Source organism: Oxyura jamaicensis, chromosome 3, assembly GCF_011077185.1.
Source record: "Oxyura jamaicensis isolate SHBP4307 breed ruddy duck chromosome 3, BPBGC_Ojam_1.0, whole genome shotgun sequence".
NCBI lineage: Eukaryota > Metazoa > Chordata > Aves > Anseriformes > Anatidae > Oxyura > Oxyura jamaicensis.
The window spans coordinates 16,026,150-16,042,446 of record NC_048895.1 but is presented as its reverse complement, the minus strand read 5'-3'; the positions used below and the strand labels follow the sequence as shown (position 1 = coordinate 16,042,446).

General features: G+C 41.5%; 1 long non-coding RNA gene across 2 annotated transcripts in view; it reads right to left on the bottom strand.

Moving 5' to 3' along the window:
• The window catches only part of LOC118163507, a 279,405-nt gene that overhangs the window by 204,660 nt on the left and 58,448 nt on the right, over nt 1-16,297 (bottom strand). For both annotated transcript variants that reach the window (XR_004749086.1, XR_004749087.1), the window contains exon 2: nt 2,298-2,830. This is a non-coding gene — a long non-coding RNA (uncharacterized LOC118163507). The remainder of the gene's footprint in view (nt 1-2,297; nt 2,831-16,297) is intronic.

Below are 16,297 nucleotides of genomic sequence, written 5' to 3'. Positions count from 1 at the left end.
GTGCAATAACTATTGACTTAGGAGAGTCAAGTGAAATAGCGACTTAGTCACTAACAGGCTAACAAACTCTGTTTGCATTAATACACTTACAGGCTTGCATTCGTAAGCAGTCAGTACCAGAAATGTGTTTGTATAGGATTAACAATGTCAAATTAATATGTATGACAAGACAGCAGCTGCTATAACTTGACTAAAGCTAAAATGAAGACGTAAATCCAAACGCTCTTGTGAATGAAGAGAGAAAAGGAGGATGGAACAGAAAAAGACAGTGAAGAAAGGAAGAATGAGCTAACGTGCTCTTTACCAGGAGGCAGAGCAAGTTAAAAAGGTGATTCCCTTCCTTTACCAGGAAAGATTGAATAGATTAGCCATAGCATCTACATTTTCAAAGTAATCACTAATAAATAAAATTGTTTTGGAGAAGAACGGATTATAATAAGTCCTGACTAAAGAAAGTTATTTTTTTTTTCTTAAGGATAAGAAAGTTGTTGGTTTTTTTTCTTAGGCAAAGTGTGTCGAAGAAGCAAATGTTTGGTATATTCCGAGTAACATTTTCTTCAATGAAAAATGAAGTGTGAGGCTTCCCCCAACAATATCACAGATAGGGGACAGCAATTTTCTGAAGTTTGAAGAACAACTCCCCTGAAAAGCATGTCTGAGCTGGTTACCCCTGTAGGATGAGGCAGGGCTGAGTTAAAGTGGAAAAAGGGTTTTCCACGAAACAAACTTCAGGCTTTGAGGCACAAAGGCGTTAGTCAAGTGTGTCCTGAAAACTACCTTGTATTTAACTGCATGGACCTACAAAACCACTGTTGTTATAACACTTCTGACAGCTGGGGGCACTACACAATCCAAACCATACAAAAAAAAGTGTTAGATAGATGTGGACCTCTTCTCCAAACTCCCATCCCATTCCAAATCTCAGCACTGGACATTTTGTCTTTCACAGTATCCAAGCTAAACACCCGACTGGCTCGACTGAGCTGTGAGCTCCACCTACTTTCTGTGGTGGAGATGGTATTCAAGGACCATATGGCAGTAGGCGACGGCCAATGCAAACATTGTATTTCCTTAGAAAATACCAGCAGAGGACTGAGAAACATGGTCCAGAGCCAACTTGCAGAGGAAGAACCATTACTAAAACCACCACATGAATTTCATATCCCATCAGGTTCCTTGTATTGGAACGCGCGCTATTGAACTTTTTTCTGGTCTAGGGAATAACAGGAATTAAGCTTTCACCCATTTTGCCAAAAGACCTGCAAGGTTGTTTATACGAGTCTGAAAGCGACCTCCCTCTTCTTTATATGACAGAGTGCTACAGAAATGAAATAGGATCAAGAGGGCTTCAGGCATGCCTCTTAAATGCATACTGCTGAAGTAACAGGTGAATGTTAGCCAGAGCTTTATAAACTTCTGTCGATGGGACGACTCTCCCATCTTAGCAAAAATGGAGCCAAAGGCAAGGCTAAAAGCTGAACTGGGACCTACTGGGAAGGTCATGAAGAAAAACAAAAAACAACAACAAAAAAAAACACCACCGCCACAAAAAAAACATACACAGAATTAAGAATCCCTTCCCTGACTTTTTTTAATTTACTCTTTCCTTTGCTCACAGCCTCCAAAACACAGAGAAGCAGAGATGCTTCCCCAAACCCCACGCTTCCATATTCATCAACCACCATGGAAAGCTGTGCGAAACTTCTCTTGTGCCCTCAGGAAGCTGATGAAGTTTGAAAAGAAATAAAGCACACAACTTTATTGAGGTCGGTGCAAGCCCAGAGACTTGCAAGTTGCATGTCACCGTTAATCAAAGTGACTGTGCCAACATGATTAGAATACCCCCAGAGCCAAGCCAATGAAGCAGCTAACTGAGTGAGACCACGGAGCAGATCGCAAATACCACTGGAGTTGTACATTGTCTCAAAAGATTATCACTGCAGTTGTTCAAACTCTTGTGACCAACAAGGGATTCCAGTGACTCATTGCTATTGTGTTCCTGCAGCTCAACACTATGTCCCATGCATTTTCTGGAGCTCCATAGCACCACATGTGTATAACAATGTGCCGCACTTAATAAAATATCTTTGCGGTAACAGAAGTACCAAAAATATTTGCACAATAGCAGAATGCCAATCGAGCACTGGACTACATTAGAACAACTCATTGGGTGTCATTCCAAACAGCATCTGCCATGGCCCCAGGAAGTAATTTAAAAAAAATAAGAGATTTTTCTGAAAGATCACAGCTTTTAACTTACTAAGGAAACTTCAAGAACAAATTAACATATGACTCACCTCCCTGAGGTCTATCCCATGGTTTCATTATCAGTCAAGCAGAATCCATTGTTGCAAAAGTAGTTCAAAGCAGCCACTCCATCCATGTGCCATGCTCAATTCATAGCGAGTCTTCACGTACAGTTTTGTTAAAAAAAGAGGAGGAAGGCAGGATAACATTTAAAAAGAAAACAAACAATCCCCTTCACACTGCAGTTGGAAAGGCCAGGAAGAGCCCATACAAGTCAGGAAGGGCTAGGAAAGAAGAGGGTTGCTTTTCAGACTATCTTAAAACTTTCCCAAGAAAATGAGGGCCTGCAGCTGGGGCACACCAATCAGATGCTCTGGCAAAGGTCACAGAAGGAAAGATCCCCTGCCAGTTCAATAGCAGTGGTTTCTTCAATAGTCTTGAAGCAACGAATAGCATGTGATTGCTTCTTCCCCCGCGGGATTTGGGCAGGAAAATAAGGCCCACATCTTAACTGCTGTCCTCCTGGATGCATTGCTGCAGAGCGGAGCGGAGCATCCTCTTCAGAGCGCAAGAGCCAGGCACACTGAAATGAAAATGACAGGCTTAATTGACAACCTGGAAAGGAATCATGGAGGAGTCCCATCCAAAAGACACAGCTTGGGCTCCTGCCACAGCCAAAGAGGCAGATGTAACTTCTGACACTGACAAGTGCTGACTGTAATATCAGATGAAGGTAGGAGATAACAGGGAAACCCTCTATACATCAATCATGTCATAGAAAGAAGGCACCACGTGTGGCAAGAATCTAGGCTGAGGTAAAGGTTAAAAGAAAGGAAGCATGACATTAGGCTTTCTCTTGAATAATTGAGGGGAGGCAGGCAGGCAGCTCTGTATTTCCTACTTAAAGTCCTGATAGAAAATTGCATGTGCAAACAGAGGGTGCTCTAACATTAGATTTGGTCTGCTGAAGGATGGGCAAGCAGGGGGTGGGAGCCCTGCAAGAGGAAGGATGCATCTCAAGGGATGCTGCTCCTTCCCTTCTCTCCCAGCTGACAGTGTGACAGGAACCCCTGCAAGGGGCAAGGACTGCACTGAAAATATTTCTGCTCTTCTCCTTTTTTTTTTTTCCCCCTCCATCTTTCCTTCCCTCCTCCCCCCAAAACCAGGTGAAAAAAAAGAGCAGTTGGCATCGAGTTTAGCAAATGCGCATTCCACTACTAGGAAGGGCATTTTCAAAGCCCTTTCTCTCTGCCTGTGCATCAGGCACCAAAGGAAGATCCAATGTCTTCCACTCTCTTGTGGACACCCGTGTCCCCAGGGAGTAACTACTTGCCACCACTGCACTATCCAAAAGCCTAAAATCTGGCACAATTATGCTGAGAATCAAGCTCTTCAGGATAGATATTAAAAATAAGTAGCTAAAAGGATAGATATAACAGAGCAGAACTTCACAGCTTTCTTTGTGGTCCTCCACTTCCACAGACACAGAGCATCCTGCTCACACAGTTCCACAAAAGCATCCAAAATATAAAAAGCTTAAAGGGAACTTCTCAAACTTTAAAGCATCACTGAAGTTTACCATGCAAGATGCACTCTGCATGCATACAGAACAGCAGCCCTGCAACACACAAAGCTTTCTACAGATATTCAGAGACCCTTTCAACTTCTATTCACTTAAGCAAAACATCACCGAGGCAATGTTAATCCTCTTGTTTACAGTTACACCCACAAAAGAAAGGGAATTCACAGCCCTAGATCAAACAGATACACTGAAGGGAGCTATTTAACATCACTAAGGATAGCATCCTATAATTACTGTATCAAGAGCTTGGATCTTTCAACACAGGTTTTGCTTTTAAAAAAGAAAGGAAATGGGGAACTTCATTGGACTTTGTTTTTTGCCTCAACCTCATACATAGCTTCAAGTTAAACCTAAACTGGTAACTGCAAGTACCAATTTACCAACTATTCAGGGGGCTCAGATCATTAGAAAAGCATACAAAAGAAGCAATGCAGTTAATGCAGCATCAAAATATAGAGCAACCAAATGCAGCTGTACACCCAGATATACAACATATATTTTAACCTTTGCACCTGCAAAGCATAACATCAAGGGCATGTTGATAACTGGAGAAGAATTCTCGAGGAGCTCAGTGAAAAACATAATCCTTTACCATAAGGCCCTGAGCATCCTCCAGTTTAGGTACAAGGTCTGTATGCTCTCCACAGAGCACACTCTGGGCAACACAGGCTGCCTGCACTTGCTGAAACTGCAATCACACTACTGTCAGGGGGAAGTTTTCCAGGCAGCCTTAGCCCTAGGAGATCATGAAAGGTGTCTTAGCTGTATAAAGTAGACACCCAGACACACAGTCCAAATTTGGGACCTCTTGTAGGTTTTAATGCATTTGAATAGAAGCTAGGTTTGGTACTTCCATTCTTGATAGCAGCTGAAGGCTCACACTGAATGCCAGACTACTGTAAATTCTCTAAACTAATTAAAAAGGAGAAAAACTGACTCCAATTTCCACCAAAGTTCATCAGCCGCCTTACCAGAAGTCACCACAAAGCCCACACGACGTGCTTGAACCCCTTCAGCATCAGTCTACACACAACTATAGGATTCGTGGTAATAGAAGATATCCTTACATCTTGATAATCTCCAAGACGAACCAAAAAAAAAAAAAAAAAAAAAAAAAAAAAAAAAGGAAGCTTGGAAAAAAACAAAAAAAAACAGTGGAATTTTGCTAGCAAGTACACTAGAATAATCCCCGTTGCATTAAATTCCCAGTGACGCAGCTCCTCCATGCCCTTGAGAAACCCCATTCACTTTTAGCAGCTGAAGCACTTAAGACCTACAACATAAAGCAATTGGGTTTTGAATGCAGGTTGCTTCATTTTAAAACATTACTGCTCTTTGATGTTTATCTGTTTAAGAGAGTTTATTGCAGCTAATTCACAGCAGGAGTGCCCTGTGGCATCCTCAAAAATTATATTAAAAATATAAAAGATAAGAAAGGAAAACATAATAATTATATAATCTAATTTTTTATGGCTGCACAACAAAAATTAAATCCTAATTTTGTAATGTATATGCATAGAACTATTTCTGACACATACCAAAAGCATGAAGCCATCGTACACAGGGCTTTTTATTGGAAAGTCTGACAAACTGAAACAGCAAGAGGCCCAATCCCATATTAGTTAGGTTTCAACTTTATTTAGAAAATGAGCTGCAAGGATAAGCCAGAAACATATGGATGGAAGGCTGTTATCCGCAAACAGAGTCAATGTGCAAATGGCATTTTTTGATTTACTAGAAATAATACTACAGCAACTGCTGCAGTCACTCCCCCGCACCACTTACATTAAACTCATTGCTGACTAAAAATCACACTTTTTTGTAATTGCATTTACTCCATTTCCTTATGCCACCTGATGGATGTCAGCTGCAACTGCGTGCCCAGGCCAAAGCCACCACTGGAGCTCTTAGGGGATCCACTGGGCCATGGCAGTAATTTGCCTCACCTCAAAGGTGGTACGTGGGAGAACTCCCTGAACAACTCGAGACACTAGCGTAGGGCCTGCTCTGGTGCACCAAGAATCAAACCAAGCTGTTACGAGCTGAAAACTGCATGGTGCCAAGCCCAAGGTAACATACATTTGGTAGAACACAAGTATCATCACCATGCTTTTATCCTTAACTGAACCTTTGGGAGGCAGCAACTTGAGGACCACATCTTGCTTTGTTGTTTTCTTCCCCTTGAGTCATTACTGAAGCTGCACCTTTGTGCAGCTTCAGTATGGATTAACTGTGCCAAGGTGATCTGTAATTCCAGTTAGAAGCACCGAAGAAAAGGTTGTAGATGGCAAAACACAATAGACATCTACTATAAAAATCAAATACTCCCCTGGACCAGTGCCTTCCACAGTCATGGCATACAGAAGAACTAGAGAGAGGTACACTACACCACCAAGCAGAATGAAACTCCATGGAATCCTGTTGCAAAGAAGCTATCACAAAGCATCAACTGACAGGTCTTCCACTGAGTAAATCCATCTCCATACAACTCCTCCATAAGTCTTTCTGAGATGTTTTCCAGGAGCCTGCGGATCAGACTGAGTTTTCTTAAAGCCTTAAAGTTCCTTTTTGGGTTGATGCCCTCACCACACATCACATCCCCACTCACCCCATATACCACCCCACATACAGGTGGAAGACCTCCAGCCACACTATTCCACCGGGCTGGCAAACATAAAGGTGAAGAGTTCTTCACCCAACTGGATGAGTTGTAAGACTCTCTATCCCAGAAACAGCAGCTAGGGAGAAAGGGTAGACCAGAAGAAATATGAGTGTTCAAGGCCCTATTTGTACTAAAACAAACAGGGATTGATTCACCAGATGTTCAAAGATCCACTCGGCGATCCTGACTTTAGTCTGAGATTAACACATTGTGACCAGTACAAAAGTCTTCCCAGCAGAAGGAGGATTAAAACACTGACTAACACTAGGGAAATACATTTATAAAGAACCAAGTTACTTGAAAGCAGAGACAAAACAGCCTTGACTTCAACAGCCTGAGAATGCTGGAGTCCACCTGAGAATCTGGTATTTTCTTATTTGATGAACAGCCTAAAAAAATAATTTGAGTACTACTTCTGTTGGAGAAAATCTCTGCCAGGAACTTCATTACAGTCTCAGCATGCCCTTCTGTTCCAGCACCGAAGACCTCCAACGTGGTAAATCCTACCTCCTAGAACAGAAAGAGCCAACACAGACCGGTACCTCTCAAAAGATGGGTCTCTTGCAGCAGAGGTTGAGGACAGTCTGAGGAAGGAACCCCTGTCACTCCATCTGCCTCATTTTGCTGTGAATATCTAGAGTATCTCTACAGACCAAGAGAGACTGCACTATTTCAAAGCCCAAGGTGTAAATCCTCTTCACTTTAATAGCCATCAACCCCAAAATGGGGCACTCACATTTCCAGACACACTAAAAACACTGCTTTCAGACTTCTTACCCCATGAATACCAAATCACGTGCCCAAATGCACCCTTCCCCAAAATTATACTTACCAGGCCAAAGTGAAACAGCCCAAGTGCCGTCTAAAAACCCTGCGTGGTGTTTCCTACCTGACAGGCACCTCTGAAGGCCTAGCACCAGCACAAGGCCGGCGGCAGGCCTTCTGCCACTGACCACAGGCCAAACTGCACTCTTAGCTCAACAAACTGACACAAAGACATACTTGATTGGCACCTGGGACCTTCAAAGGCAACCCCATTTACATTCTAGCCATGGCAGCTGAGATACAGAGGTCTTCAATTGTCCTCTGTTACCATTTTACTAATGCCACTTGTGTATATTGGCTTCATTAGCTAGGGCTACTTCTGCACGGTGCTGTTGCTGACTGGAAATTTCTGCAGAAAATGAGAATTAGGGAATTCACACATAAGCCCAGTTTATATGTACTGATTTCCTCTGCTAAAAGCCAAGTCAGATTTGAAAAAGAGAAACAAGTAAGATTTCAGGTCTTCTACAACTGACTTTGCCTCCTTACACAAAGGCAGGGGGAAGAAACTGTATTTGCCATTTTTATAACGTTTCTATTTCATTACCATCACTAAGGTAACTCCTCACATGAGAGAGGGAGGGAGGAGAGAGGAAAGAAAAGATTTAATAAATAACAGAGAGGAAAACCCTGATGACGTTAATCTCAACCACAGCAAAACAATAGTTTGAGAGCACGCCAGGTCTCTCTACAGTCTCAGGCCAAAGCCCAGCCTCTAGTTCATTAAAGTAAATAAAATATAACGGTGAACAAAAAAAAGAAAAATACGAACAACAGCATGCATAATACAGAGAATCTGAGCACAAGTCCAACCAAATGATGTCAAGCATTATTTCATTTTTACTTTGCATTCTTAGAGAAAACACCAGAGAGCAGGGGGCGGGGGGAAAGCATGTTAAGGAGAAAGAGGCAAGGATATCCCAGAGGGTTTCTGGTAATATAATCACTGAAGTTATATATATATATATATATATATATATATATATATATATATATATATATACATCAATATTAATTCCCTTCCAAAGATAACACAAGGGAGAGGGGGGGGGGGGGGGGGGGAAGTAACTGCAGGAACAATTACATTGAAATAGCTCTGGGCCATTATTTCCCAAATGCGCGTTCAGCTGTGGATGGAATTTGGCCCATCATGGACATTTGTGTAATTTTTATGTCTGATTAAATCTGTTCTTGACCAAATAAAGGAGACACACCAGTAGGTTAAGTCACTCTTAATTAATATTCAACCAGCAATTCAAATTTGGATATCAAAAAGAAAATGCTGTGCCTCTTCTGGTTTAAGAGGGTGCTAATCAGAATCACTGTGATACCTCTTCTGTGCATATGTCTGCTCAGCCCTCTTCTAGCTACCTGGTACAACTTTTAACCTACCTTCACTTGCTACCAAATCGCAACAAAATACTCTGGCTTCTGGTCAAAATCGCTGGAACTAAGATTGGGTTTCAAGATGCTCAAAAAGACACAGAAAATTTGGTCTGTCAAGGTCTGTCCAAAAAATCATAATGGCAGAGTTCCGCCAGATATTAGCAGTGAGTGAGCTACAAAATAAATAAATTATATTTTTCAATATTTGAGTAAAATAGTTTGGATTTTCACAATACAGGTTGCTCAGGAAGATACATAAATGTAATTAGTATGCTACTTCAGTAATCAGTCAATATTCTTAAACTTAAAATGAAAATTAAAAAAAAAAAAAATACTGATTGCTATAATCTCCAGTGATGCCAGATTCTCAACTCCAGACACATAAAGGTCACTATAAAACCAAAATTTCTCAGTGTTACCAAGTATTTCTTCTTTTCTACGCATTGAGGGAAACTTCGGTCACCTTTGCTATCATCCTGTGAATTCATGACAAATAAGGACTTACATGCTGACCTGAGTAAGAGTCTTGGAGAAATGAATAGACAGTGGCAGGTAGGGGAACCTGTCCACAGCAATACATTTAAATGCAGCAACACAGATTTTTTTTTTGGCTGCCTTTGCTGTCGTTCGGGGTTTTGATTGGACTGACCTTCCATATCATCCATCCTTAATTGAAATTGGATTTGAATACCTAGTTATACTCCCAAACTTTGATCCTCTTACATGAATAGCACAAGCTATCAAATGTTGAAAGTATTTGATTTATACACGCACATATATATACATCACATTAATTCCACCTGACAATGGAAACGCAGTAGTCAATTGTCCAAATCTGGGAACAGGTTAAAAAAATAACAAAAATAAAATATGAATTGCAAGTCATGAGTGCACGAAACTAAGTATTTATGAACAATCTTCAAACAATGAATTATTAATTGAAGAACTTTGTGAGTAACTTCATATAGCAAATAAATCAGAGACTTCTACAATCTGCGCAAACAATTTATTGAATAAATTATTCATTGTGAATCAACTGTGCATTCAGATCTGGATCTTCCACTTCAGGTTTCTCTTTTGGCTAATCACTACAAAAGATTACACACCCTGCCTAATTTTATTACCTCAGTGTAAATTAAAATGAATCAGGAACTTTAGTCTTATCAGTAGCAGTCAAACACAGGACAGAAAGACTGAGGTCATTTAAACCATAACCTAATCTAAATTTGTTTCACCATGAAGTGAAATTTGGGGCACTTTAGAAGCAAAGTGATATGCAAGATGGATTTCAGATACCTCACAGTCTGACTGTAACAGCATACGTTTACAACACCTACCCACAGAAACAAATGCAAGAACAGTTTGGGGACAAAAATCAGCTTTTTATTCTTTAAAAGCTGTAATAAGAAAGAGGGTGGGATTTTTGGTCTGTTTGTTCTGTTTTGCTTAGCATAGCTTACAAGGCATGCCCTCCCCTCCAAAATTTTTTGCATGAGTTTGGCAACGTCAAACTCATTTGTTCTCATTCCACCACAGTTCCCCAGGTCAGGGAGGAAGACAGTAGGGCTTAAGATGGACAGCGAGCAGTAAGCTTGAAAGCTAGGGCAAGTGACTCTGATTTCTAGGGATGAGCAGCAGGTTTATAAAACAGGATCACAAACAGCAGCAAAACAGCTTTTCCCTCCTCTTCTTCATAAACCCCCACCTGTCTCGGCAGCTAGCATTTATGATTACTACACTGGGTTAGAAATACCACTTTCAACTACAGTGAACCCTCAATACATCGGATAATAACATAGTGGAATAATGCAGGAAAAAAAAGAGAATAGGGTTAACAGCACAATCCATTACTTGGGACACACAGCGAGCACTCAATGAACATCTGTGATGCTGCTGACTATGGAGCACGGGGATCCCTGAGCACACACCAAACCCACGCCGGGGAGCGCAGCAACCCAAAAACGTGACTCTGCTGCTTCCAGACCACAGGCAGGGAGAGAATCAACGTATCTGTGCTCACAGCAGAACTGATGTTCCTAATAAGCAAGAGCTTTGAGTATTTATTATTATTTAATAACAAACTAGTGCATTCACTGTGGCTGTTGCCCAATACAGCCATTTCACACTTGGCAAGAAAACCTTTCACAAAGCTTGCACGAGGTAGCGAAGCTCTACAAAAATTACTGTATAAAAGGAATATTTCCCCTTTTCTACCCCTAAACGTTTTCTGATGAGCATCTTCCCAGAAACTCGATGCAATTCTGAATGTCACAAAAAGCCAGAAAAAATATATCAGGCCGTGGACTATTGTTTGAATTAAGCTGATGTAGAAGGATGCAATATTCAGGTATTCCGAACAGAAGGCAGCAGACATTGCAGTCAATGAGTAAAAAATCAGAAGTATATCTTGAGTCACTTCGCTCGAATCTAGTTAAAATTTACAGACTATATATTTGAAAATAGTATTTTCTTACAACTTGCATCAATCGACTCCCCCCCACACACAGAGCTTAATTGGTACTATTTAGCCTTTATTTTTTTCCAGCTATATCAAAGTTTGTGCAACAAACATCATTACTGAGATGAGAGCTTTTGAAAACTAAACTAACACTGAGATTTGGGTGTGTATTTTTGCACCATTTGTTTCCCCTCCCCCTACAATTTTTATGTTCTTATTTTCTCCCTGTCTTTCCTTTATGCTTTTCTTCAGTATCCTCTTTTCCCCTTCCCTTGTTTTTGGCATCATTGCATCCTCTGCTTCTTTTTTTTTCTTCCTTTTCCCCTTTCTCCTTAATCTCCAAAGCAGAATGTGAAGTCAATACCATTTATATGGAAATCACACTTTCCAATATACAGCATTTGTCCAAAAAAAATCATTTGTCCATTTCTAGCTGCTCCAGGAGAGAGCAATCTACATCTGCCCTGCTCAAAGCAGCCCCTTGAAGGGCTGTGATCACAAGCTGTATTTTTTCCACAGGTATATATTGCAAAACTTCTAATAAGACTAGTATTTTCAGAAGTTCTGAAGGCAGTCAGCTAAACAGTGACATTTCTGACACCAGCAAGACATAGGAATGGGTGCACAAAGTCATTTCCTTTACGCTTTCAGATTATTTTAGTAATCAGAGGAATGAGTTTAATGATGTTGATAGTTTATTATTTATTGAGCAGTAACACCACGCTCAGTCACCTACAAAATAGAGCATGAGCTTACAATGTCAACTAGATGGGTCAGACAGTTTAGATGCAAAACACCAAATCCCATTAGCATTTAACGTGGTAGCATTTAAACAAGTAACATGTGAATGTGAAATTCAGCTGGGCAACATCCCTCCATTTAAGGACAAAACCACTCACATTCCCCTCTCCTAAAGGGGTTTAAAAGGTTTATAAACCCCAGGGCTGGCGACACTGTCCCTGCTCGAAGCACCTTCTAGTCTCAGCATGAGTGACTGCTGTTCTTCACCTCAGTCAGCGATGGCTCTTCCATCGAGCACAAGCGTCCATTTCCAAGATCATCTTTCCTGACCCACAAGACAAGTGGTGTTAAAAGCTTTATTTACCCAAATTTCCTTAATGTTGTAGGGCAAACGTGAAGGAAACTGTAAACCCAGTTTGATAACAAAAACCAGAAGCAGTTGTATTGCTGCTAGTTCGGTTTTGCCCTTAAAACACATCATTCAGTAAGCCATGAGTTTTAAGTAATCTTTCCATTAGATCATCTGATCTACAGGACTCCCCAAAATGACTCACTTCACTGATGACAGTGGAAGTCCTCTGGATTTATAGCAGTACACTTGTGGCAATAGCCTGCTCACCGAGGCTTAGGGTTTCAGCTGGGTTTAAACAGTAAGGCGTGAATTCTTTCATTAGTCATCACCAGAGAATGAGCTGACAAGTGTCTTCCAAGAGTGAGTGCATGTTCTTTCTGTGCTATAAATCTGAGAAATGCAGAACAACATATTTGAAAATATACAAAAAAAAAAAACACCAACTTTCTGCATTGATTAAAAGCCTTGCAAACACCCAAGAGTTCCTTATTATATATCCCAACTTTTATCTTCAGCTAAGATCATCAGATGAAAAACCTATATTGGTGCATCTCTCTAGTGCTGTGAAGGCACAGGGCATCCAACAATTTAAGCTTCGTTGTGATTGGGTTATTCTGGGGCGCCAGCAATCACATCACACAGAGGATACAGGGCACACAGATGATCCATGAAACCCATTTGGCCGTATTTGTCACACAGTTCCCAAAAGAAGTCAGTACATAGGCCACGAGGCTTCACAGCTGGTTGAGGCAAATGATTTTATTTTTAAGAATTCAGTGGCTTATTCAGCTCCACTAAGCCACACATCCTACCTAACCAATCTTCAGCTCACAGCCCTCCTGCGTGCAGAACCCTTCATTCATCCTTTCAGCGCCTACCACACCACCCCTATGACTGCCACGTTTTATCTGGTGGGCTGAGCAGAAACCAGAAGAGGACACCCCACTTAGAGACACCTCCCCCAAACTCACACACCCCACCGAACATCCTCTCACCTCTCTTGCCCATCTCCTTCGTGCTTGTGTCCATCACCAGCAGAAAGGCCACTTGCTGCAGTTACACCAAAGGCATTAAATTTGTTCGCCTAAGAATTATTTCTTAAATCTGATTTGTCCTTTCAGCTTTCCGCAGGAATTTGAAGGTAGTAAAGCCAGGCTTAGAATCCTAACTAGCTTGTATTTTCTCTCCAGCTTTAATTTCAGGTTGTTTCATAGCATGGGTTAATTTGCCATAAAGCTTTAACCACTGCTGATACCGGCTTCCAGCACGCACAATTCCCTACAGAATTTTATTGCCCTTAATATAATAAAATGTAGTTTAACCATCGCTACTAATTTCAGAATTAACTACTACAAACCTGCCTAAGCAGCCTTTTTTACCCCACGCACATTACCTGATCGTTATGCACCTGAACCTGCCTCCTGCCCGCAGCCAAGAGTTCAGCACAGGGTTCAGCACAAGTTTTAGAGCAAACGTGATTCAGTGCTGGATACGGCGGTGTTTCAGCACTGAAGACCTCCGGGAGGAAGGGTATCTGACCCATTTCTGCACAAGTGATGCAAATCCAACACGGCTGCAGTGCTAAATAACCTCCACAAATTCTTGGTAAGTAGGGACAAGATTACACTTAATCTATATAAGTTCATCTCGCTAATTATCAGTACCCAGTTATAATACATTAACGTGGCAATCAATGTCATAAGCTAAACATCTCTGACAGGTAGAAACACGTAACTTGTGGCACTGATGGCACTTGGATAGCAATACCCAATCTACAGCTATGTTTTTTGAAAGTCAGCAAGACAGCAGCAAACCTGCTCCCACCTTCCCAGGCACTTACTCTTGGCAGCAACAAAACTATTTTTTTTGGATAAGCACATAAATACGTTGTTTATTGAAAAGGGGATATTGTAACACTACAAAGAGGTTCATCCACTTGCATTATCAAAGAAAAAAAGCAGAATAACTTAATTAAAGATAACTAACCATGTTTCACAACTCTGTCCCCAGAACCAAATCTGCCTCAGTTGGACTTGGAATTCACATTATTTCACACTTGTGCTGTCAGTGCCACGATGCACTGAACACCACGGGCACTGAAGAAGGCCCTCACACTCTGGACTTGGTGAGAAATAAAACCTCAGTCTTATCTCATTATGTAAATGAATGGCTTTATCTTGGGCTAGCCATTAAGGAACAAAAACTCCTAAAAATTATCAGATAGTCTTCAAAACCACCAGCTTCAGTGATCTGCCATCATGTCTAATTTACTCTGCCCACGTTGTAGCATCAAGTCACCAGTCTAAATCACACAATTGTTAACACAACCTTAAACTCACATCCCCCAGTGCAAATCCCAGAGTTTTGTTCGGTCACTTGGTGGATGGGAAATGAGGCCGGACAATTCCACTGACGTGCAGTATTTTGCATTCAACTGACACAACAAATAAATCCCTTTGGAGGCCACGCATGGCTTGCAGCAGAAGCCCGCCCCAATGACCAGGACTGATACCCATAGCAATGAGGGTGCCTTCTCTGGCCTTGGTTTGCTTGGGTTTCCCAGCACAGACAGACTTAAACCCCTCCTCGAGTCACCAGAGCACATCTTGTATCTCTCTCCCACTTCTTATCCAGGAAACACCCTCAAGTTCTCTGAACAACCTTCCTCCAGCACTCTTTTGTTTTCCTCTTCCCTCATTCCGCTCAATAAAGCTGGCTTTTGGCATATTAAAGCTTAATTTGTTTAAGAACAAACAGTCGGGGGCCCGCATCTCACAGATGAGAGTGACAGATCACACGAGGAGACCAAAGACTTCGGGGGCAGCAGATTTGGCAGGTTTCTGTCTCAGCGGAGAAGCAGAGCTCATTGTCATGTTTCCAAGAGGCATTACACAGAGCTCCAAGGTGGAGCTGTTTACCAATACCGTGATCTCTCCCCAGATGCAGTTGCTACTGCAGCTAATTAAGAGAACAATTAAGACTAAGGCAATCAGTCAAGTACACAGATCCGAGTCATTTTCTCCACTCTCTGATGCTGCGCTGGCTCCCAGAGGGCTAAACCTTATTCACTCATTCAGAAAATGACAGGAAGAAGCTATTAAATATCTGAAAACCATAAAAATGCAATCATACTGTTCCTGAGCTAAGCCGCTCACCAGAGACCAATGCCAGGCAACTTAAGAAACTTGCTGGCCCCCAGAATTCACATACTTACAAATAAGAAAATTAATCAAAAGCAGTTCAGATCAAAATTTAATTAAAAAGAAAAGGATTGCAGAAGACTTCCTGAGATTTCTCTGTTTTATGTTTATGACTGATCAATATTATGTGTTATCAGCACAGTGTATGACAAATTCCACTGGGCATCTTTAAAGAGGAAGTAACAGATTAAATATTGAGCTAAACAATTTAATCTCTGCTTTAAAAGGTTTTCAGATATTTGTAAAGGTAAATCCTATTAGAGTATAAATGTCTCCATGTGCTAGTGCTGTAGGCTCGTCACGGAGGAATTTGTAAACACCAGGAGACAGGCCCTCATTAAATATAAATTTCCTTCTTTTGTAGAGCTATTGATGAAAAAAAAGGGAAAGCATTTAAGTCTTCAGCAGAGGGGGTGGGGGGAAAAAGGTCCCAGAAGCAAGATTTAAATGCAGCTATATGTGCAAGCATACACGTATCAAACTTTGGGAACTGGCAGTGCCAACAGGCTCCCCAGGTTAATTTAAACGAAGCCCAGAGACCCAACCCTTCCTACTTTACGGGGATGGAGAGACTCATCTGCTGGAAATAAACACTCGGTCAACAATCCCAAGCACATACAAGAACAAAGAGGCAAGTATAACAAGGACACAAACTCAGGGACAGGCTAAACAAAATCCCGTGTAGGTATGTTTATATCCATACACGGTATAGGTACAAACGCACGCCTGCACACAATAACCATAGCACCTCGTCTGCACGTGGGTCAGCAGGCACAGCAAAACCCAGCACCCTGAGGAAGCACAGCCCACCCACACCCTCAGCTGCAGAGGCTTCTCCCTACCC